General features: G+C 43.3%; 1 pseudogene; it reads left to right on the top strand.

Moving 5' to 3' along the window:
• Nucleotides 1-16,385: 16,385 nt before the first annotated feature.
• LOC147306314 (uncharacterized) lies at nucleotides 16,386-21,227 on the top strand (annotated as a pseudogene).
• The last annotated feature ends 2,143 nt before the right edge of the window (nucleotides 21,228-23,370 follow it).

Genomic DNA, 23,370 nt, shown 5'->3' with positions numbered 1-23,370 from the left:
AAGGCACACTTATTACTATTGCTCGGATTTATTATTATTATTATTATTATTATTATTCTTTTTCCGCCTGAAATTTTGGACCTTAACTCGCCCCACAGTTTTGAGACAAGGTTCACATATGATATATCATTGTGTGCGGCTGGAGCTGGAATGAGTTGCTATGACTTTTGGTGTTTATTACTTCTATAGTTTTTTAAATATGAATATTTTAATGCAAGTTTTTTCCCATTGAAATGAATGGAGAACAAGAAAACTTCATTTGTGGTGTGCTGGCTCACTCTAGTGGTATGTCGGGAGTAATGCGAGGCGGCCGCTGTGTCCCTGTGGACGCTTTTATTTTGTATAACTACCGGAAGTAGTTCCTGTGTACTGACGCTAGCTGGGTAGCTAGCGCCGCGTCGCTTAAAAAGCAGCCGGGCTTGTCTTAAACTTAAGAGGCTGACACTCGCTAAACCACCCGATCGCTCGCCAAGCGACTGTTTCACACTGGACTTATTTTTCGTTTATATGGGCCGATGATGCTGGTCGATGAGGAAAAACTAACTGAGTTGTTTGGTGGTGGCTAACGCGGAGCTAGCTAGCCACCGGTATGTGTCTCTTTCCCCTCATATGTGGGGAAAGAAACATGTGAGGCGGCCGCCGATCGACCGGTTTTCAGGTGAGAATGTAGGTGTGTAAACGTCAAATATCTGCTCGTTTTGTCAAAACATCCCATATTAGCAACAGATTTCTCACGATGTTGCTGCTAGCCGGCTAGCTAGTTTGGCCGGCCGGCTAGCCGGCTAGCTAGCTCGGCTAGCTAGCGCCGCTTCGCTCAAAAGCACCCAGGCTTGGCTTTCAGTGAGGCGTCTCTAACTCCTTTCACCCCCGATCGCTCCGCAAACAGTCTTTGTCTTAGCTGGACTTATTTTTCGTTTATATGGGCCGATGATGCTGGTCGATGTGGAAAAAATAACTGAGTTGTTCATATACCGGTGGCTAGCTAGCTCCGCGTTAGCCACCGGTATATGTCTCTTCCCCTCGTATGCGGGGAAAGAAACACCGATCGACCGGTGGTGGCTAACGCGGAGCTCAATCGTGGATAAGGGAAACCCAATGCAGGAGAAGCAGGCGGCTGGTGAACTGAATTTCAGGTAAGACGTTATTAACTGCACTCTATTTGGGTCAGATATAAACCGAGTTTAGGTGTAGTTTATTTTCGTTGTGCTGACAGTTACAATAACTGTACTACGTGCTAGCTAGCACGACGGAGTTTCTATACAGCTGTGCGCGCTAAGTTACTGATTTTGAACTTTATGACAGCCTCCCCTATTTTCAGGCGAGAATGTAGGGGTGTAAACTTCAAATATCTGCTCGTTTTATCAAGAAGTCCCATATTTTATCAAGAAGTCCCATATCTCTCACGATGTTACTGCTAGCGCCGCATGGCGGCTAGCTGGCTAGGGCGGCTTGGCTGACACCTAGGCCGGGCTGACTGATACCCAGGCCGGCTCACGCTCTCGTTTCACCGCCGCATGGCGGCTAGCTGGCTAGCGCGGCTTGGCTGCCACCCAGGTCGGGCTGGCTGACACCCAGGCTGGGCTGGCTGACACCCAGGCCCGCTCACGCTGTCGTGTCACCCCTAGTCTTTCGTGATGACTCTTGGTTGGCTGCTGGACTTATTTTTCATTTATATGGGCTGGTGATTCAGTATGAGTGTCCGGTGAACTGAATGTCAGGTAAGACGTTATGTATATGTAAGGTAGTGACTGGAATAAGTCACAAGGTGTCGCTGTTGAGCTGCATATATGTTGTAAATTTTAGCAATTTTGACCATTTGTCCTCTGCAGGACACCGTAGTTCAGTTTTCTCGTTCGCGTGGGCGCCATCTTGGTTCAGTGTTTACTGTGATGTGCAAAGGTAAGCACTGTCAGTGGCGAACTGCATTGGTTTTGTTTAAAAATAAGTGTTCCACTGTGTAAAATAGCGGTTTGTCATTTAAGCCGAGCAAATATTTTGTTTATTGAGAGGTTCATGTATTGTCTGATGAGAGTATGAGACAAAGATATACTTTTCTTTCTTACTCTCATATAAAATATTTAGCTTTTATTAAATAGTTATCTGAATCTTACAACCAAAGTTTGTATAATAATACACAAGATTGGCTGTAGACCATTGTTAATCATTCAGAACACTGTGTAAAAATAACAAAAAACAAAGTGAATGAAAAGTGCATAAATATTTATTTTACGTGTTTGATGTGTGTGGCAGGGCGTGGTCTGCAGTGCCGCTGCAGGGGAGGTGGACCCACCTCAGCGGCATCTGCAATCACGCCTCTCAGGTGTAAAGTCTGTGCTCTCTCTGCTTTTTTTTTTTTTTTTTTTTTTTTTTTTTTTTGTGTATGTGTCGGGCTATGAGATGAAAAGCTACAGCCGGCTGTGTGGGTACAGCAACTATGTGTGAAAAGTGGTCCATAACGTAATGCTTCAAAGTGTGTTCATGCAAACATTGTCGGGTCTGCTTATGAACCTCTGCGCACAGCGTCTACAAATTGGGGCTGTACGAAGTCACCTCATCTTTACACAAAACTGTAAGCTGTCATCTGTGAGGCGCGAGCGGTGTTTGGTTTTACCATAGTTCATGGTGGAGAATGGCTGCTCCGGTGAGTTTTGCTCTCTGTAGCCGTTTGAATGGCAAACTATACTGATTAGCGGCGGCATAGGCACACTTAAAATTTCTTCAGAAATTTTCGCTTTCTAGTTTTATATATTGTTTTAGATTAGTTGATAACAGATACGGATGTGGTTTTATTAAGGAAAAGCATAATACGAAGTGTAGGATCTTACCTGTGCTGTTCTGTCAGGAGGAGATGAAAAAGAGACTGGATGCAGAAATTTGAACTTGGAAAAAAACCCTCAAAGCATGCTGTCTGATTGATAGTTAATATGCTAAACAAAATTAACAAGTAGCATTAAACAACAACAGAAATCTGAAATTCTTGTTCGAGGGCTACCTCGTCCCAGTAACTAAGAGGGGCTCTTTTTATCTAATATCTCTGCTTTTTCAAGCCTCCAACAAAAAGACAGTCGTTCAAAGTTCTGACACTATCAGTTTAATCTTCTGCTAGACTAACATGATGCTTATCTTAATAATGACCATCAAAGGTCTATTTTAATGCTGAGATCGGCAATGGCAATTGCACCCCAGGGAAGGACTTCTTAGAGGCTAGTGCAGTTCGATGTTATCCGGTATGGCGGTTATCAGATCTGCTGCAAAGGATGTGAGGCTTCCCAAACTGGATTTAAACGAAAAGAATAAAGAAGGGGAGCTATTCTCCTGCCCAGGGTGTGCTCTCAGTGTGTGACACCAATTGAAGAAACCAGTAATATTCCTCAATGGTTAGCCCCACTCCATTTTTTTTTTAGTACACAACAATTCTAACAATTCTACTCGAGAGATTTGGAGCAGTGATCAAACTAGTTTTCGCTGGATAGAAACTAGATTTTATCAAACTATATAAGATAATCTTATAAAAGCAGCAAAGGAGCCCAAATAGCCCAAGGCAAAAACAGTTTAAGCAGCTGTATCTAAAGGCCACTCAGTCAATGATTGGCCTTGAATTACCAAGTTATAAGTATAAAGTCATCAGTTGCAGTTGCAATTTGGACACTGCTAGCTTGTTTTCTGTTTTATTGCTTGATTTTGACTGATTTACCCAAATAATTACATTGGCTAGAAGCAGAACATGTTCGATTTTAAGGTGAGTTTCACATCAATAATAATAATAATGGATTGCATTTATATAGTGCTTTTCGGGACCCCTCAAAGCGCTTTACAATTCCACTATTCATTCACACACTGGTGGAGGCAGCTACAGTTGTAGCCACAGTTGCCCTGGGGCAGACTGACAGAAGCGAGGCTGCCATATTGCGCCATCGGCCCCTCTGGCTATCACCAGTAGGCGGTAGGTGAAGTGTCTTGCCCAAGGACACAAAGACCGAGACTGTCCGAGTGGGGCTCAAACCGGCAACCTTCCGGTTACAAGACGAACACCCAACTCTTGAGCCACGATCGTTCATCATAGAGCATAATTAAAAGTTCTTAAATGCCTGTTGTTATGTGTAGATTCCTCGATGGAAGTCTCATTCTGGCAACTTCAACATGTGCTTTGTGATTTCACCGTGGACATCAAACTTCCAGAGAGTGAACCTTATTCTGCTTGACGCATCCTCGCTGGTAATGATAGCTGGACCTTCAGCTATGACCAGTTGTCCACAGTTTCTAAGCATCATGGCAGTGTGTCAGGTGAGACTTCGGACATGGATCCTACTTTTTCTGTCAACATTCAGGTGGTTCTGCATTATCAGGCATCTCTGGGAACACAGAGGAAACCATGAGGAGACTGATTTTACCTTCCAGTCAGATAAGGTTTGTAATGTTTATGATCCCATCCCCAAAATATTTAAATTGCATTGATCTCCTGATGGATGTTAAGAAGTTGATAAACAACTGTTATAAAGCCAAGCTGGAAAGATGATCCCAACAACTACCTAATAGAGTGGTCAAATGTTATTTAGACTTATACTGTGGTAAGGCTGGGCGATATGTAACTTTCCAACTGACAATTGTCCAGGGCTGCGGGGAATGTTGCGCGTGCAGTAGTCAACATGTGAATGTCGTGGTAGTACTTCGTGTGATTTTTTTTAAAACATTTTAATCCATACTAACTACAGTGGGGCAAAAAAGTATTTAGTCAGCCACCGATTGTGCAAGTTCTAAAATGATGACAGAGGTCAGTAATTTGCACCAGAGGTACACTTCAACTGTGAGAGACAGAATGTGAAAAAAAATCCATGAATCCACATGGTAGGATTTGTAAAGAATTTATTCATTTATGTCAATGATGAATACCTTGACGAAATCATTGAAATTCAGCAGAGCCAGGTTCAACAGCAACTCTTCAGAACAACAACGCTCTCAACGTTTTGGTGTCGACAAATGGACAAGTATCCAATTATTGCTAAGAAAGCCGTGGATTTTTTTATACCATTTGTTACAACATATCTTTGCGAGCAACCCTTTTCGACAATGCTGGACATAAAAACGAAGAAAAGGAACAGACTGTTCTGTGAAAATGACATGAGACTGGCACTTGCTAAGGTGAAGTCACGCATATCTGAACTGGTCTCTCAAAGGCAACAGCAGAAGTCACACTGATTTGCAGGTATGTAATTTGTTGTAAGTTCATGCATTGTGTTGGTTTTGTTCTTTGAACAAGGTGATGTTCATGCACGGCTCATTTTGTGCACCAGTAAAAATCATATCTATGTCTTGAATTTGAAGAAAAAAAAATTTCACTAAAGAGAGGTTCGATGAATGCGCATATGAAACTGGTGGGGTTCGGTACCTCCAACAAGGTTAAGAACCACTGGGCTACAGAGATTGGCTTCTTCAGTATGTGCTCGAACGACATTACAAACAATACAACACCTAATCACTTTAATCACTTTAAGCATATTTGCACTGCACAAGACACTTACAAATGTGGATTGCACAACACTGGACATTATATTTCTTCATTTCCATTTAATACTTGTACAGCTGCTGTTATTGTGTATATATATATTTATATTTCTCATACATTCTTATATATTTCTATACTGTGTATTGTGTATTTTGTTGTACAGTTATTTTATTTTCAACTTTAATTTATATATTTTATCTTATTCTTTCCCAGTTAAATATACCCTTCATTCTAATTTGTGTTACACAGTTATTTCATTTTTAACTTTAATTTTTATATTTTATTTATTTTATTCCTTCCTAGTTAAATTTACCCTTTTTAATTTACATATTTATTTCCTATCTTATTCATAGCCTTTTCTTTTTTCTTTAGGTCACGAGCAATTGTGACCTGTAGGTGAGAACAGTCTGTCACATGGGACAGAAGTGGGAGAACCAATCAAATACTTGCAGCTCAGGACAGACAGCTGCTTGACTGGACCACCACTGCAGCGGGCAGTCTGTCTCGCTGATGGTGGATTCTGCTCTGTACAAGCTCACGGCCCTGTTACACAGGGCTTCCTCATCTGAATCAGAGTCAGGAGACAATGAAGAGGAGGCTCTTTGTCTGTGGTGGCATCTTTACACTGTTCCTGCAGCAGGGCCTCAAGGCTGCTCCAAACCTCTTCTCACTCTCCCCTTACAAGACATTTTAAATCCTTAAAGCGTGGGTCAAGCACAGCAGCTGTCTTGAGCCACTGATGGTTGATTGTAGCTACACGTTGGTTCCTTGTGAAGACAGTCTTAAATTTCACCAGTGTTGGGTAAGTTACTTTAAATTAGTAACTTAGTTACATTACTAGTTACTTATATCAAAAGTAACTTCTGTCGGTGCTGTGCTTTTTTTTGGAAACCGAATTTCCCAGAGGAACCCACCCGAGGGATTAATAAAGTTTTATCTTATCTTATCTTATCTTATCTTATATAAGTAACTCAGTTACTTCAAGTTACTCGTTACTTTCAAAGTAACTAGTTACTAGGGAAAGTAACTTTGGTTTTACTCAGACTTCTCTTATTAATGTGTTGCTTCCCTAACTGGATACCCAGCAAGGATGCCAGTCTTCTAGCTTGCTTACATGTTAGCACTATCCTGCCACAGTGCACTGTGCCACCTACCAACAGAAAGGAAAAAATAATGTGCATATTTCCACGAGAGAAATCCCACGCCTGGACCATTGTCAACTGCCGCCATGATTCCAGCCCTATGTCACAGTGCCATGTGCGCTTTTTACATCCCACATGGAAAATGCAGTCGTGTTGCTTTCAATTGTACTCAGAACTGGGCAATTCTCCCTTCTGAATAGGAAGATGTAGGTAACACTAAAAACACAAAAAAGCAGCCCGGGCATTCTGACAACAGACCGGCCCACCATTATAGGAAAAATCATAAAGCCGTTGAATAAAAAACAAAACACTGTTGTGACAGTGATGTACACTGTCTTGTTGGTATATATGTATCCATCTAATAAACATAAACCTACACCATCCTCCCTATTCTGGTATTCTAAACAGTACTTAGCCGAAACCCAAAGACTGCTTGGTCGAGTTAACCTCCTGAACTATCAACAACACATGGTGGAAACCTGAAATTAAGACTAGAGGTGAGACATGAACATTACTGAATATTAAACTTAATAAATGACAGATTTACTGATATTTTCATAAACTATTTATAAAAGCATGGCAAGCAAAATATTTTTTCTAACATGGCAACCTTTAAAAAGTGAAAGGAGACAGAAAGACAGGTGAGAAAGAATAAAACTTAACTGACTTTTTGATGACATTTTACACACAGTACTGGTACAGTATCTAGAAAATGTGGGAAAATACTGGCATCATATACAGTACTTAGCTACTTCTGAAGAAAATATGATGGGAACCTGAAAAATAATTACTGTGTACAATAATGGATTTCTATACATTTTACATCAGATAAAAACTTTGGCTGTAAGATTCAGATAATTATTAAAAGCGAGACATTTGAAATGAGAATAAGAAAGAAAAGTATTTCTTTGTGCCCCCCTCTCCCTGTTAATGCCCTACCTGCCCCCCTGGCAACACTTTGCTAGACCCGCCCCTGCACAGTTACCAGCTGTCAGCTACTTAGAAAAGGATCCTGGTGTTATTTGTCTCTCAGAAACAGTTCATAACTTCAACTCATCCATGTCACCTAAAAGGTAAACCTGTTTCTCCATCACCTGTTCAGCTCTGATGATTCAGTAAGGACATCTCCTGGTTTCATCTTCACGTTTCCCTCTCACCACATATCCAAACCGACATCATGACCAGCAGCTTTACAGCTGTGGCTCCAGCAAACATCAGCTGATACTAGAAATTAATATTAAATAAATTCTAACAACAGCTGATCAAGCTTAAACGTGCTGCTGCTGTTTAACGCAACATCTGCTGGTTTCCTCTTTCTAGTGCAAAGTGGGCGATAAACAAACGAGAGAGAAAAGCTGATCAGCTGATCATTGATCAGTTTAATGATTGAAGTAGCGACAGGAGAGAGAGGGGGGAGAATGAGAGAAGAAGAGGCATCTGGCCAATCCACCACCTTTCATTGTTTATACCGTGATGGGGAAAAAAAAAAGAAGAAACATCGGCCCACCGAGTCCAGCTATGGCTGCATATGTTTTTAGTAGTAATTTGTTTTTGTAGAGGAGGGGTAGCAAAACAACCGTTTTCAAGGGCGTCGCCATATTGGAATCCCGACTTCTCTGACGAAGCTAACCAGAACACCATTCACTCGAGTGTGACATCATTCCCAAGTCCGTGTTCTGATTTCCTAGGTAAGTTGAACGCAACACACGAAGTAACGAATAACGACCCTATCTAAATCCCACTAACGAGTAATGCGTTCCTGATTTTGGCATAATAACAACTTACCGTCCTCGTTACCAAAATAATAACGTAGTTACTGTAACTCGTTGGTTAATAACGCATTAATCCCTACACTGAATTTCACCATGTAGTTTGAGTCATCATTGGAGTATGGTGTACATTTTAGGACATCGTCAGGTCTCAAAAAAAAAATTGTCAGGTATCAGACAAAAAATTGTCAGGTATCAGTTCTCAAAAAAAAAATTGTCAGGTATCAGACAAAAAATTGTCAGGTCTCAGTTCTCAAAAAAAATTGTCAGGTATCAGACAAAAAATTGTCAGGTCTCAGTTCTCAAAAAAAAATTGTCAGGTATCAGACAAAAATTTGTCAGGTCTCAGTTCTCAAAAAAAAAATTGTCAGGTATCAGACAAAAATTTGTCAGGTCTCAGTTCTCAAAAAAAAAATTGTCAGGTATCAGACAAAAAATTGTCAGGTCTCAGTTCTCAAAAAAAATTGTCAGGTATCAGACAAAAAATTGTCAGGTCTCAGTTCTCAAAAAAAATTGTCAGGTATCAGACAAAAAATTGTCAGGTCTCAGTTCTCAAAAAAAAAGTTGTCAGGTATCAGACAAAAAATTTTCAGGTCTCAGTTCTCAAAAAAAAATTGTCAGGTATCAGACAAAAAATTGTCAGGTCTCAGTTCTCAAAAAAAAATTGTCAGGTATCAGACAAAAAATTGTCAGGTCTCAGTTCTCAAAAAAAAAATTGTCGATCTCTAAGGAAACGGTGGGAACTCTTATTTGTGCAGGAGATTTTAATTTACTGTTAAATCCCAGATTAGACTCAAATAATAGGGACAGGAAAAGCACGTCTGGAGGGAAACGGGTTAAAGGAATGTTAACGGAATTAGGGCTTATTGACGTGTGGCGATCTATCCATGGGTCAGCGTCAGGATTCACTTTTTACTCTGCTCGACACTCAGTGTATTCGAGGATAGATTACTGTTTTATGTTTAATAGGGATTTACACAGGATAAAAGATTGCAGAATAGGTCCAAGAGATGTCTCTGACCACAGTGGAATTTATATAACGTTACATTTGGACGGGACACGGAAGACAACTTTGTGGAGACTAAATACCGGTATGTTAAATGACCCCGCTTTTGTGAAACAAATGACAGCCGATCTTAACTTGTACCTGCAGGACAATGATAATGGAGAGACAAATCACAGTATTGTATGGGATGCAGCCAAAGCTGTCCTCAGAGGAAAAATAATTGTGTGGTCGACCGTGATTAAAAGGAAAAAGTCACAAGAATTGTTACAACTGCAGGATAGATTAATGGCCTTGGAACAGTCAGGTCTAAAGGATAAAAATACTACAGTAACCCACCAGATCAGACAGATTAAGCAGGAGATAGATAAGATATTGAGCGAAGAAGTAGAGAAAAACATAAGGTTCATGAAACAGAGGTATTATGAGGCGGGGCCTAAGGCGGCGAAGCAGTTGGCGTGGCGGATTAGAAAACAGCAAGCTGAAAATAATATTTATAAGATTAGAGACCCGGTTGGTAACAATGTTGTAACTGACCTGGATGAAATTCAAAAAGCGTTTGAAAACTATTACAAATCCTTATATAGTCAATCTACTCAGGGTGATGTAAATAAGATGACTGACTTTTTGAATTCCTTAGACCTGCCTACGATTGGTCGAGAAGCAAATAGTAAGTTAACGTCCTTAATATCTCAGGAAGAAATAATTAAAGCTATCTCCAGCCTTAAATCCAATAAATCACCAGGTACCGACGGGCTCCCTGCCGAATGGTACAAAACCATGAGGGAAAGCCTTCTTCCCCTGTTGGAAACTAGTTTTAACTACATTTTGAAAGGAGGTCTGGTACCTCCCTCTTGGAAGGAGGCCTTCATATCTGTTTTGCCAAAGGGGGGACAGGATAGACTAAACTGCAAATCTTATAGGCCGATAAGTGTCCTGAACTCAGACTATAAACTATACACAACTATTTTGGTGCGAAGAATGGATGCTGTAATGCCTTCTTTGATTGATGAAGACCAAACGGGTTTCTTGAAAAATAGACAAACCCACGATAATATTAGACGAGCTTTACACATCATCGAACACATTAATAATAAGAAAAAAAGCTCAATTATTCTTAGCTTAGATGCTGAAAAAGCATATGATTCAGTGAATTGGGACTTCCTCTTCCTAGTGATGAAAAGATTTGGTTTCTGTAGCGAGTTTATAAGATGTTTCCAAGCTCTTTATTCTCTCCCTACTGCCAGAATAAAAATTAACGGTAGCCTCTCCGATACAATTTTTTTAGAACGAGGATGTAGACAGGGGTGTCCAGCAAGCCCCTACCTCTTCAACTTGTTTATCGAACCTCTAGCCCAGGCTATACGTCAGGAAACATCGTTGAAAGGGATTGTAATAGGAGGGGACGAGTACAAGGTGTGTTTATACGCAGATGATGTCTTGGTGACAATCATGGATCCCAGCTCAGGTATACCAGTATTAATGGGGATGTTGGAAACATATGGCCTGTATTCAGGGTATGTCCTTAATGTCAAAAAAACTCAAGTTCTGTCATTTAATTTTTCTCCGGACCAGACACTACTGGCAAAATTCAAGTTTAATTGGGAGGCAACTGCTATCAAATATTTGGGAGTGTTTCTGCCTAGAGATCTGACACAACTGTACGATATTAATTACAGTCGTATTAATAGAGAAATATATAGCGATCTCAACATTTGGGCCTTGCTCCCTCTCGACCTTGGCAACAGGATACAGATAATTAAAATGAATATTCTCCCCAAACTACTCTATCTTTTTCTTGCTTTACCTATTCAAATTCCAGAGAAGCAATTCAGGGAATGGAATAAGCAGATTTCGAGATTCATTTGGCTTAGCAAAAGACCAAGGGTGAAGTTCTCTACTTTGCAGTTGCCGAAAGACAAAGGGGGCTTGGCTCTACCTTCATTAAGGAATTACTACTTATCTGCTCAGCTGAGGTCCTTGGTGTGTTGGTGTAATCCATCTTTTTGTGCGAGGTGGAAGACTATTGAGATGTCTCTCTCGGACACGCCAATCCAGTCTAGACTTGGTCACGCGGCTTCTGATTTGGACGATACCTTGACGCCCAGCCACTGGGTCACTTTTACATTAAAAATATGGAGGGGAGTGGTCAAGCAGGCGCAACTCCAGGAAGAGATAAAACTTCTGAGGTGGCCAGCATATGACCCTGATTTTCTACCTGCTTCCCACGATAGTAGATTTAAACAATGGGTGTGGCATGGAATCACTGCTGGGTGTTTGGTTATTGTAAAATCTAAAATTATGGCTTTTGATACCCTATGCAAGACTTACGATCTCGGGAAACAAGACTTTTTTCGATACTTGCAACTCCGTGACTATATTGGCAAAAGACTGAAGAGCTGTGTCCGTGGAGACTTCTCGATTGTTAATATTTTCATTGATGCTTATGACTCTGGGAGTAACAGAGCCTTGATAAGTAAACTGTATAAATGTCTGACTAAGCTCAAAGGGCACTCAACGATTTACATAAAGCAGAAATGGGAAAAAGAAATGGACATTGTGATTACAGAAGATGGGTGGGCACGGATCTGGGAGACACAGTTTACCACGACTAACTCCAACATGTGGCGGGACTTCTGCTGGAAGAACATTATACGCTATTTCATAACGCCTAAACAGAAGTCTAAATTCAGTGCTACACCTGCGTTTTGCTGGAGGAATTGTGGGGAAGTCATGGCTGATTACAGTCATATATTCTGGTCCTGCCCACTCATACGACCCTTCTGGACGGAAGTTATAAAGATAATTACAGAGGTGTTGGGATTCCACGTGTCTTGTACATTTACCTCATTGTATCTGGGATATTTTACAGATGATTTAGTTGCAGATGATGTTTACCTTCTGAAAGTTCTCTTGGCTTCTGCGAAGAAGGCCATAACAAAACGCTGGCTCTGTAGAGATCCTCCCACTGTAACACTTTTTACCTCTATAGTGGAAGACGTCAAATTGATGGACTGTATGACTTTCACTCTGCGACTGCAGGGAGATTTGGGAAGGAGACGGTGGAGAAAATGGCTGGACTTTACAGCTTGTGGCAGCACCCTTTAATGCATAGAATTAGTAATGCAGACTTGTTGACGTATGTATGTGTGGATGTGCAGATGTATGTACAGGTGTATGTTATCTTCCCATGACCTCATACTGTTTCTATTTTTCTTTTTTCTTTTATCTTGTTGCATAAAAATGTTCCTAAACAAATAAAAAGTGTCAAAAAAAAAATTTGTCAGGTATCAGACAAAAATTTGTCAGGTCTCAGTTCTCAAAAAAAAAAATTGTCAGGTATCAGACAAAAAAATGTCAGGTCTCAGTTCTCAAAAAAAAAAAATGTCAGGTATCAGACAAAAATTTGTCAGGTCTCAGTTCTCAAAAAAAAAAATTGTCAGGTATCAGACAAAAAAATGTCAGGTCTCAGTTCTCAAAAAAAAATTGTCTTGGCTGCGCCTAGAAATCCTGTCCATAAAAATTATGAACAGAACCGGAGACAAAGGGCAGCCCTGGCGGAGCCCATCACCCACCGGGAACGAGTCCGACTTATTGCCGGCAATGCGAACCAAGCTCTTGCAACGGTTGTATAGGGATCGAATGGCCCGTAGCAATGGGCCAGACACCCCGTACTCCCGCAACACCTCCCACAGGACACCCCGAGGGACACGGTCGAATGCCTTCTCCAAGTCCACAAAACACATGTAGACTGGTTGGGCAAACTCCCATGCACCCTCAAGTATCCTCGAGAAGATAAAGAGCTCGTCCAGTGTTCCGCGACCAGGACGAAAACCGCATTGTTCCTCCTGTATCCGAGGTTCGACTAGTGGACGAACTCTCCTTTCCAGCACCCTGGCATAGACTTTCCCAGGGAGGCTGAGGAGTGTGATCCCCCTGTAGTTGGAACACACCCTCCGGTCTCCCTTCTTAAAGATGGGGACCACCACCCCGGTCTGCCAGTCCAGGGGTACTGCCCCTGATCTCCACGCAACATTGTAGAGGCGTGTCAACCAGGACAGCCCTACAACGTCCAGAGCCTTCAGGAACTCGGGGTGGACCTTATCCACACCAGGGGCTCTGCCACCAAGGAGTTGTTTAACTGCCTCAGTGACCTCGCCCCCGGAAATTGGCGGGTCATTCCCCTCATCCCCAGACTCTGCTTCCTCCTCGGAAGACATGTCAGAGGGATTAAGGAGGACCTCGAAGTATTCCTTCCACCGCCTGACAATTTTCTCAGTCGACGTCAGCAGCGCTCCGCCAGCACTATACACAGTGCAGGTAGAGCACCGCTTTCCCCTCCTGAGACGCCTGACGGTTTGCCAGAATCTCTTCGAGGCAGTCCGAAAGTCTTTTTCCATGGCCTCTCCGAACTCCTCCCACACCCGAGTTTTTGCTTCAGCCACTGCCCGAGCCGCATTCTGCTTGGCTCCTCACATTGTTCACTTCAAAGAGTCGGCTTTAAGAGCCGTTTCGTTCACGACCGACACATCACTAGAGCAAATCATATCACAGAATATGACTGTTATGACAAATGCAGATGGACCCAGGGAGCAGAACGGAGGCAGAGTTGCGGTGAAGACAGTTTAATTACAGTGAAGGGGAGGTTTTACAAGGACAGAGAATGTACAACAGCATATGAATGGGGACGCGGAGCCAGGACGTGCAGGTGACGAAAACACACACAGGAAGTGCACTCAATCTAAAAGGAGAGGGACGTGAGAATTGTATACACACACACACACACACACACACACGTAGAAAAATATTTGGTATACACATCCAGAAATGCATATACTATTATATATTGTACATATATTTATTAGTTTCAGATGTAGGCATTCTTGTATTTTGCTTGTTTACGTTATTGTATTTTGCACAACTCTGTTGCTTGTGAAGCTCGCACACAAGAATTTCACTCACATGTACTGTACCAATGTACCTGCACATGTGATGTGACAATAAAAGTGATTTGATTTGATTTGATTTGAATAGCGCACAACTTCAGTGTTTTTATTTCTATATGATGAACTCTGCATTATTAAGTGAAAAGAACAAGTAATCTGATGCCCTGACGCTATAATTTGAGATACAATAAAAGATACAATAAATAAAACAAGTTTTTGTACAAAGTATCAGTATCAGATCAGTATCGTCGATACCACCCTGAATTTTACTTGGTATCGGATCAGAAAGGAAATCAGTGGTACCGCACATCACTAGTGACGATGATGTCTGTTGTTGTTGTCCCTGGCTCTCTTTCTCGCTCTCTCCCTCCTGCTCTGTTCCTGTGCTACTGCAAGTGTAACTACCGCCCCCCCCCCCCCTTTGCTCAGTGCAAGCACAAGGCTCATGTGCCACGTGAAGCGACAAAAAGTGAGAGAGAGAGAGAGGGTGAGAGAAAGAAGGAAAAAAAAGGCGGCTCGCGTCTTTCACTTCAAAGAGCCGACTCTAAGGCTACGTTCACTCTGCAGGTCTTTGCAGCTCAATTCAGATTTTTTAATCACATCTGATTTTTTTGTCTGCTTGTTCACAATACAAATTAAATGTGACAGCAAACGTGCTCTAGATATCGCTAGCTCCAGGACGTCAGGCTAGCGATTTTGCGAGCCTTGGTATTGTTTGACTGATGGCCTTAATATAAAGACTTCGGACTTTACGTTTCCCAATTTTGCTTTAAGGTATTTTGTTATTTATAAATAACCCAATAATGATCCTTATTGCTGTTTTAGAGGAGCGGTGCTTCAAAGGATAGTTGCAGATTTCTGTCAGAATCTGCAGATTATACAGTACAAATAAAATGTTCACATTTCTCCAACGTTGTCTTCCCAACAGTTTCACTAACGTCTACACTGGATGGCCAGGAAGCGTTCACCGTGTCTTCTCCGGCACTGATAATTGGCATCTGTCTTGTGTCAGTGATTTATGTGACGTGACCATTCAAACAGCAGTCACTTTCTAAAACATCAGATATGTATCGGATTCAGTACCACATACGAAAGTGACCAAGGTCGGATTTGAAAATATTGGATTTGTGCCGTTCACGCCGTTTCGTTCGCGACCGACACAGCACTAAAAAACACCACACATATGCCCACCAGCTCCTAATACTTCCCATCTTTCCCTCTCTTTGGTAGAAAAATTGAAAGGTAACTAAACTAGAGGGAAATTTTCATTTGATAGCATGATCGGTATGTAGAAATACCACTTTGCATGTTCCAGACTGCCAGTTTTTGTCATGGTCCTGAGTCTGAGGACTCAGTGTTTTGTGTTTCCTTATGCTTTTGTTCATTCCGAGTGTGTATTCTGTTGTGATTTTGCCATTTGTTAGGTTTCTGTTCTTTGCCTGCCTGCTCCCACTTCTCTGTGTTCCCTCTGTCTGTCCATGGTGTTATTGTGTCTACTTATGAGTCTGCCGGTCAAGTTCAGTGTCCTGTCTGGTTCTCTGTCTGTTAGTTTCCTGTTTTATTCTGAAAGTTCATGTCTCATGTCAGTGTGTTCAGTTTTACCTCTCCCCTGTCTCGTTAGCCTTATTGCTCCCAGCTGTGTCTCCCTCCTGTGGCCCATTCCCTGATTACTCCCTGTGTATTTAACCCCTATGTTTTCCTGTGCTCTCTGTCGCGTCGTCTGTTTAACTCCGTGTCCGTCTGCATCATTCTGTGTAACCTGGTGTTTAGTCTGCGTCTCTCCGCCATCTTTCATTGTGTATTTTGTTCCTCCTCCCGTGCGTGTTTGGTTTAAGTTGAGTTCTTTAGTTTTCCCCAGTTTAGGTTGGTTTACTCCCCGCTCTGCTCCTCCTATTTTTGTCACCTTATCACCTCTGCAAATAAACATTCACTCGCACCCCAGTCAGTGCCTGCATCTTGGATCCTTTTCTCAATTCACCACACGACTGCTGTGCAGCCGTGACAGTACGACGCGACCACAAGATGGATCAAGCGGCCCTGACCGGGGAGAGCGACCTCACACGCGCCCTACGCCTGGTGGACTGGGTAACCCACACCTCCAACGCACGAGCGAAGGTTGTGGGGATAAATGCCATTGAGGCTATTCTGGATGGAAATCCCTATCTCCACCAGGTCAAGGGATTTACGGATTTAATCTCTGAGCTGCATAAAGCCCGGGAGGCGGTGAAAGCTCGGGAAGTGGCGGGTTCTGCCCAGCAACAGTGGACTACGACTGTCCCGAAGCAGCCGTCTCAGCTTCACCCACCGGAGGTTTCACGGCCCGACCCGCCGGAGGTTTTGCCCTGCCCGTCGGAGCCGTCAGCGGTGGGGAAGCAACGTTCGCGCCACTGGCGCTTCACCCCACAGCCGGATTCAGGGACTCCTGTGCGACCATCTGTGGTGAGTTTTAAGGACGCTGGTGCTTCTGGGACTGTGTTTTCTGGGGCTGTTCATAGTGAAAGTAGAGACAGTACACGGCGTTTACCTACCTTCGTGGTAACTGACCTCTCACAAGTTGGCATTTTCAAAACATCCATAACAGTAACTGACTGTGTTTCATCCACTCCACCACCAACTCCAGTCTCACTTCAACCAGTATATCAGCCTTTAGCCAGTTCATTAGCCCAGCCTGCATCTATTCCATTAGCCCGGTCACCCGTTCCCTCCATACTGGAGGCTGTGTCTGTGCCACCCATTTTGAATCCTGTTCCTAGCACCCATTTTAAGCGGACAGACAAACCCATTAAAACAACTCTAGTTTCTCAGAAACTGGCTAATTTAGAGACTGTTACTTGCCCCAGGGCCTCCCCAGAGGCTGAGTTTCTGCCTTCAGCCGACTCTGGACCCCTGGAAGCCAAGGCGCCAGCTAAGAACTGCACCGTGCCAGCGCTGCCTGGGTAAAGCCAGTGCCCTGCGCAGTTTCAGTTACCGGTGTCTCTGCCAGAGGCCCGTGTGCCTGCTGGTCCTGTTCTGTCCCTGCCAGAGGTCCCCGCACCTGCTGGTTCTGTTCTGTGTGTGCCAGGGGCTCCGGTGCCCACTGGTTCTGAGACTGTCTTCGCTGGGAGGCCCGAGGAGCCCGTCCAGCTTCCTGCCTCGTCAGCTGGAGGGCCCGAGGAGCCCGTCCAGCCTCAAGACTCGTCAGCTGGAGGTTCAGGAGAACCTAGCCAGCTTCCTGCCTCGTCAGCTGGAGGGCCCGAGGAGCCCGTCCAGCCCCAAGACTCGTCAGCTGGAGGGCCCGAGGGGCCCGTCCAGCCTCAAAACTCGTCAGCTGGAGGTTCAGGAGAACCTAGCCAGCTTCCTGCCTCGTCAGCTGGAGGGCCCGAGGAGCCCGTCCAGCCCCAAGACTCGTCAGCTGGAGGGCCCAAGGGGCCCGTCCAGCCTCAAAACTCGTCAGCTGGAGGTTCAGGAGAACCTAGCCAGCTTCCTGCCTCGTCAGCTGGAGGGCCCGAGGAGCCCGTCCAGCCCCAAGACTCATCATCCTCGCCAGCTGCAGTCTCATCATCCTCGCCAGCTGCAGTCTCATCATCCTCGCCAGCTGCAGTCTCATCATCCTCGCCCGCTGCAGCCTCCTCATCAGCTTCGCCTGGTCCAGCCTCTACTTCAGCTTCACCCACGCCGTCGCCAGCTCCAGCTTCAGCTTCACCCACGCCGTCGCCTGGTCCAGCTTCAGCTTCACCCACGCCGTCGCCAGCTCCAGCTTCAGCATCCTCAGCGTCGCCCGGTCCAACATCTGCTTCAGCTTCATCCGCTTCGCCTGGTTCGGCCTCTGCTTCGGCCTCTGCTTCGGCTTCGCCTCCGGCTGGCCCAGCCTCCGCTTCAGCCTCGCCTGGTCCAGCCTCCTTCTCACCTGGTACTGCGGGGGTCACGCAGCTGTCTGGTCCCCAGCTGCCGCCTCAACATCGTCGGTCATCTGCCAGGCCGCATGTTGGGCATCTTCGCCACCGTGGCCGGCCTCCGGACTTGCATTGTCGCCACCGCTGTCGTGAGCACGGTCGGCCCCCAGAACTGCTTTCATGCCGCTGTTGCCGTCCGCACGGTCGGCCCCCAGAATTGTTTCCACGCCACTGCCTACTGTGTGGCCGGCCTCCGGACCTGCCCCACTGCCGCTGCCTTTCACACGGTCGGCCCCCGGAACTGAACTGTTTTGGCCTCCGGCGCTGTCGGCCTCCGGGTCGGCCCACTGAACTTGTCCGTCTGGGCCTTTTTGGACTATGCCCTGTGTTTTCCTGTGCTCTCTGTCGTGTCGTCCGTTTAACTCCATGTCCGTCTGCATCATTCTGTGTAACCCGGTGTTCAGTCTGCGTCTCTCCGCCATCTTTCATTGTGCATTTTGTTCCTCCTCCCGTGCGTGTTTGGTTTAAGTTGAGTTCTTTAGTTTTCCCCAGTTTAGGTTGGTTTACTCCCCGCTCTGCTCCTCCTATTTTTGTCACCTTATCACCTCTGCAAATAAACATTCACTTGCACCCCTGTCAGTGCCTGCATCTTGGATCCTTTTCTCCATTCACCACACGACTGCTGTGCAGCCGTGACAGTTTTCTTTTGATCTTGCAACACATGCATATCACAATAGGCACTAAATCTAAACCCCAGCCCAGAGTTTACATAAAGGTAACCTCTTCTGTCAGTAAAGAAGGCAGAAGACAAATGTACTGCCAGCTTTGTGCAGTCTTTGATGTGATCCAAATTCATAGGCAAATCAGTGATTGCAAGCTCTCTGGTCTTTGTGGCATTATGTAAAATCAAATCATAGCTTTTTAAGGGAAAAAACTAATACAATCTCTGAAGTATGGTAAGAAAAGTAATGTTTTCTTTATCTCCATCAAAAACAAGGCCAACTAGTGAATATCAGGTCCTCAGGCCAAACTCATGAAGTCTAATTGTTTGGTTTGATTTGAGATATTCACACCAGTGGACTGCTGGAGAGCTGTAGGGCTTAGCAGTGCTAATCCCATTCCTCCTTTAACAAAGGAGCAGATACCAGTCATGCTGATGGGTTAAAGACCTTCTGTGGCATGATCCAGCTCTCCTGGATGAATTGCCCATTTCTTGGAGTATCTTCTATGCCGTTGAGACTATGCTGGGAAACCCAGAAACCCTTGCAACCGCTGTAGGGTCCAGATATCACATAATGCAACCAGTAGGGACACTGACCCTAGCCAAATGCAAAAAAAAGTGGTAGATCAGTCAGGAAAGATGAGAATGACAAAATATATGTGGCCTATTAAATCACCTATAAAATAATTTGTTTTGGGCATCGTCTCATTGATGCCAATCTAGTACAAAATTTCAGTTCAAATCAATTTCAGTTTTATTTAAATAGCACCAAAGCAACAACAGTCACCTCAAGGTGCTTTCTTTTATAAGGTCCCTACAATAATACATCAAACTGTTTAACTCCTCTCTGGAGGGGAGAGGGAGGGGAAACAGGAGGACAAAGGAGGGGGGAACAACTAAGCTGTAGTGCCTCTTCACCTCACTGTACAATACCTTGTGCAATACTTTTTGTAAATAGTCAACAGTGCAATAGACTCAATACTTGAAATGTGCAATTCACTTGTATTTTTATTTTTTATTCCTATTTATTCTATTTATCCCCTTTGTATATTTTATTTATATTTGTCTCTGTATTTATATATATATGTGTGTGTGTGTGTGTGTGTGTGTGTGTGTGTGTGTATATATATATATATATATATATATATAAAACAATTCTGTAACTGTAACTTCGGTCGTTGCTGTGCTTTTTGGAAGTCGAATTTCCCAGAGGAACCCACCCGAGGGATTAATAAAGTTCTATCTTATCTTCTATCTTATCTTATCTTATCTTATAATACAACAGCCAATTGAGTCTAATAACAGTTTAAATTCAGTGTTGAGGCTTTCATCTTTAGCATCTACAGGGACTTTTAAAATCACCGAAAATAATTATTTTATCTGTGCTGAGCACTAAATCAGAAAAAAAGTCTGAGAAATCAGAAACTCTGATGATAACAAATAAGACTGGTTTAGAGTCTTAATTGTTGGAGCTTTCCACCTAGGTTTGACGAGGCTAAGCATCAGGCTTTCAAATGAATTAAAAGTCTGTCTGGGTCTTTGGTTGATTAATAATAATAATGGATTGGATTTATATAGCGCTTTTCAAGGCACCCAAAGCGCTTTACAATACCACTATTCATTCACTCTCACATTCATACACTGGTGGAGGCAGCTACGGTTGTAGCCACAGCTGCCCTGGGGCAGACTGACAGAAGCGAGGCTGCCATATCGCGCCATCGGCCCCTCTGGCCAACACCAGTAGGCGGTAGGGTAAAGTATCTTGCCCAAGGACACAACAACCAGGACAGAGAGCCCAGGGATCGAACCGGCGACCTTCCGGTTACAGATGCGATTCCCAACCCCCTGAGCCACAGTCGTCCCGAAGGCTGGTGTGAAAGATTGCTGCCACACCGCCCCCTCGGCCTGTGCTTCGAGGTTTCTGGTAGTTAGAATGACTCGGGGGTGTTGATTCATTTAAACTAACATAATCATCCTGCTGCAACCAGGTTTCTGTAAGGCAGAGTAAATTGATTTGTTGATCAATTATTAATTCTTGTGCTAACAGGGACTTGGAAGAGATGAACATATGTTTAAAAATCCACATTTCACTGTTTTACTCTTTGGTTCAGATGTGGATACTATATTGTTCTTTCTTGTGATTTTTTTTTTTAATGTTCAACTTGTTTTTGCTGATTTTTGACTTTGTCTGTTTTGGACCCGAGACAGTCTTTAAAGGGATGGGGTTTTGAGGGGATAACAGGAGGAGAGAAGCTGCAGAGAGCCGTGTAAGACATTAAGACCAAAGCTGCTGAAACTGATTAACAACCCCCTCTGCTACTTAACTGACCAGATGAGTATCTTAGAAGTTTAACTGGCCTGATCTTATACTCTGATTACAGTGTTTCTTTAATGTTCTTCGTTTCTTTATTTTCTTTATTTAGAGCTCTGAAACATGGTATCTGCTTTATATAGTGATTTGAGCCACTGCCCTCCTTTTTTTAGTTTCTTAAGGTGAACATAAAACAGATATTGTTGAAGCATTGTTCTTTACTTGTACCACTCAGCAGAGTAAAGCATATCTATATTTTATATATACAATGCTGTGCCTATGTTGTTACAGGGGAGTCCAGTATACTAATATAAATTTATCCAGGCAGGAGGGCAGTCCAGTGTTTCCAGCATAATTTGTAATAGAATTTTTTGAAAAACTCATCTAGACACGGACCACACAACTCCTGAAGTGTCAGGAACCAAGATGTCCACAGTACCACAATTTTGTATCCTTAAACTGAACCACAAACGTAAGGCTTAAAACAAATTGACATAATACAAGAATCTTTTTATACAGTCTGCACATATCATGTTGATTCTATTCTTAGAAATTCAGTATTCATTTTTTAATTTAATTTCTTCTGACTGTCACAGCTTTATATCTATCTAGCTATTCATTTACTACCATTTATCCAACTGGAAGCAACCGACTGCAACTTCTGGGGCATTCCAAAAATGCATGCAGCAGTCAGAAGGTCAGAAGTTGAGCTGCAGCTTTAAAGCGTGTGTGTGTGTGTGTGTGCGCGTGTGCGTGTGTGTGCGCGTGTGTGTGTGTGTGTGTGTGTGCGTGTGTGTGTGTATGTGCGTGCAGACTTGCTGGGTAGACAGGATGATAGAGCAGAGATGGAACATGTTTGGTGCTGCTGTGTTGTTTGGACTGCAGTGGTCTTTGTCACACCTGCAGCAATAGCAGTCATGGAGCTGGATTTTTAATGTTGCTATTCTGTCTTTCCCATAAGACATTACAAATGGAGAGACAGAGAGAATAAAATGCAGTATTTTAATCGAGGACATTTACCAGGCGCATCTGCATTTTCAACAATAAAACTCCCTCTAAACAGTGGCATACACCTTTTATGCTTCTCCCTTCCCACCTGACCTCAATTTGTGGACTTCATAAAAAGGTGGACAGATAGCCGGGCCTGTAGTCCACAAGGTAATTATTAATGTTACCACTCTTCCTTAGGGAGGGAAGATGTGATGCCTCAGCCCGTGCTCCCATTTGGAGTCGGGCCAGTTGTTTCCTGTGGAATCAGGCAGCATTAACCTCCTGGATGCAGATCCATTTGGTTGTAAATTAGTAACTAATTAGAAGGTGCCTGTCATCTTCCAGAAACACTAACATGAAAAACACATCAACAAATTACAGTGAGAACAAATACCCACATTGGTTTGTATTGTTGGCATTAGTAATATCTCTGTATTCAGTTTAACACTTTTCACCAAGAGCTCAGCAAAAGTTAAGTTATCACCTTGGATAATTAACACATTCCTTTTTCCACAGACCACTGAAAATATTTAACATTATTAAAAAGGACAATGCACCAACTGACCACAACATTAAAGGCAACTTACATGGTTCATGGTCTCCAGCTGAATTCCTTTTTTACTTCTAGGTCAAGTCAAGTGGGTTTATTGTCATTTCAACCATGTGCATTGGTACAGTACAGTGAAGCGAGACAACGTTCCTCCAAGACCATGGTGCTACATATAACGGACCATCAACACAGGACCACATAAAGTGCAAGTGGGCAAAAAAGCTCAGTCACAATATCAGATTTTCACCACACTATTATTATATTTAAAATGATATCTTGAACAAATTTGTCCCAGTGTGTTTTGTGGCTAAAGAGTTTTGATATCTGCACAGTATGAACCAGGTGTATGCTGGCTTGTTGTTTTCTCTGTTTGTAGTTTCTGCATTAAACTGTAAGCAGACGATGAATTAGTAGTTAGAGAGGGTCATCTATTAATCTGAAAGTTACTGTTTATTCTCCAGCTTCTCGAGTTATTTGAAGTGTTGCTGGGCAAGATACTGAATCTCAAATGGCACCTATGCATCATAAGAGTGTGTTTGTGAGCGCTCAGAGTAGAAAAGCAC

This window comes from Aulonocara sp. 'chitande type north' Nkhata Bay, linkage group LG19 (genome assembly GCF_057382095.1).
Source record: "Aulonocara sp. 'chitande type north' Nkhata Bay isolate Kocher_YH1m ecotype deep benthic linkage group LG19, A_spYH_male_GT1.1, whole genome shotgun sequence".
Classification (NCBI taxonomy): Eukaryota; Metazoa; Chordata; class Actinopteri; order Cichliformes; family Cichlidae; genus Aulonocara; species Aulonocara sp. 'chitande type north' Nkhata Bay.
Note: the sequence above shows the minus strand (reverse complement) of the source record. Positions and strands in the feature narration are given on the sequence as shown.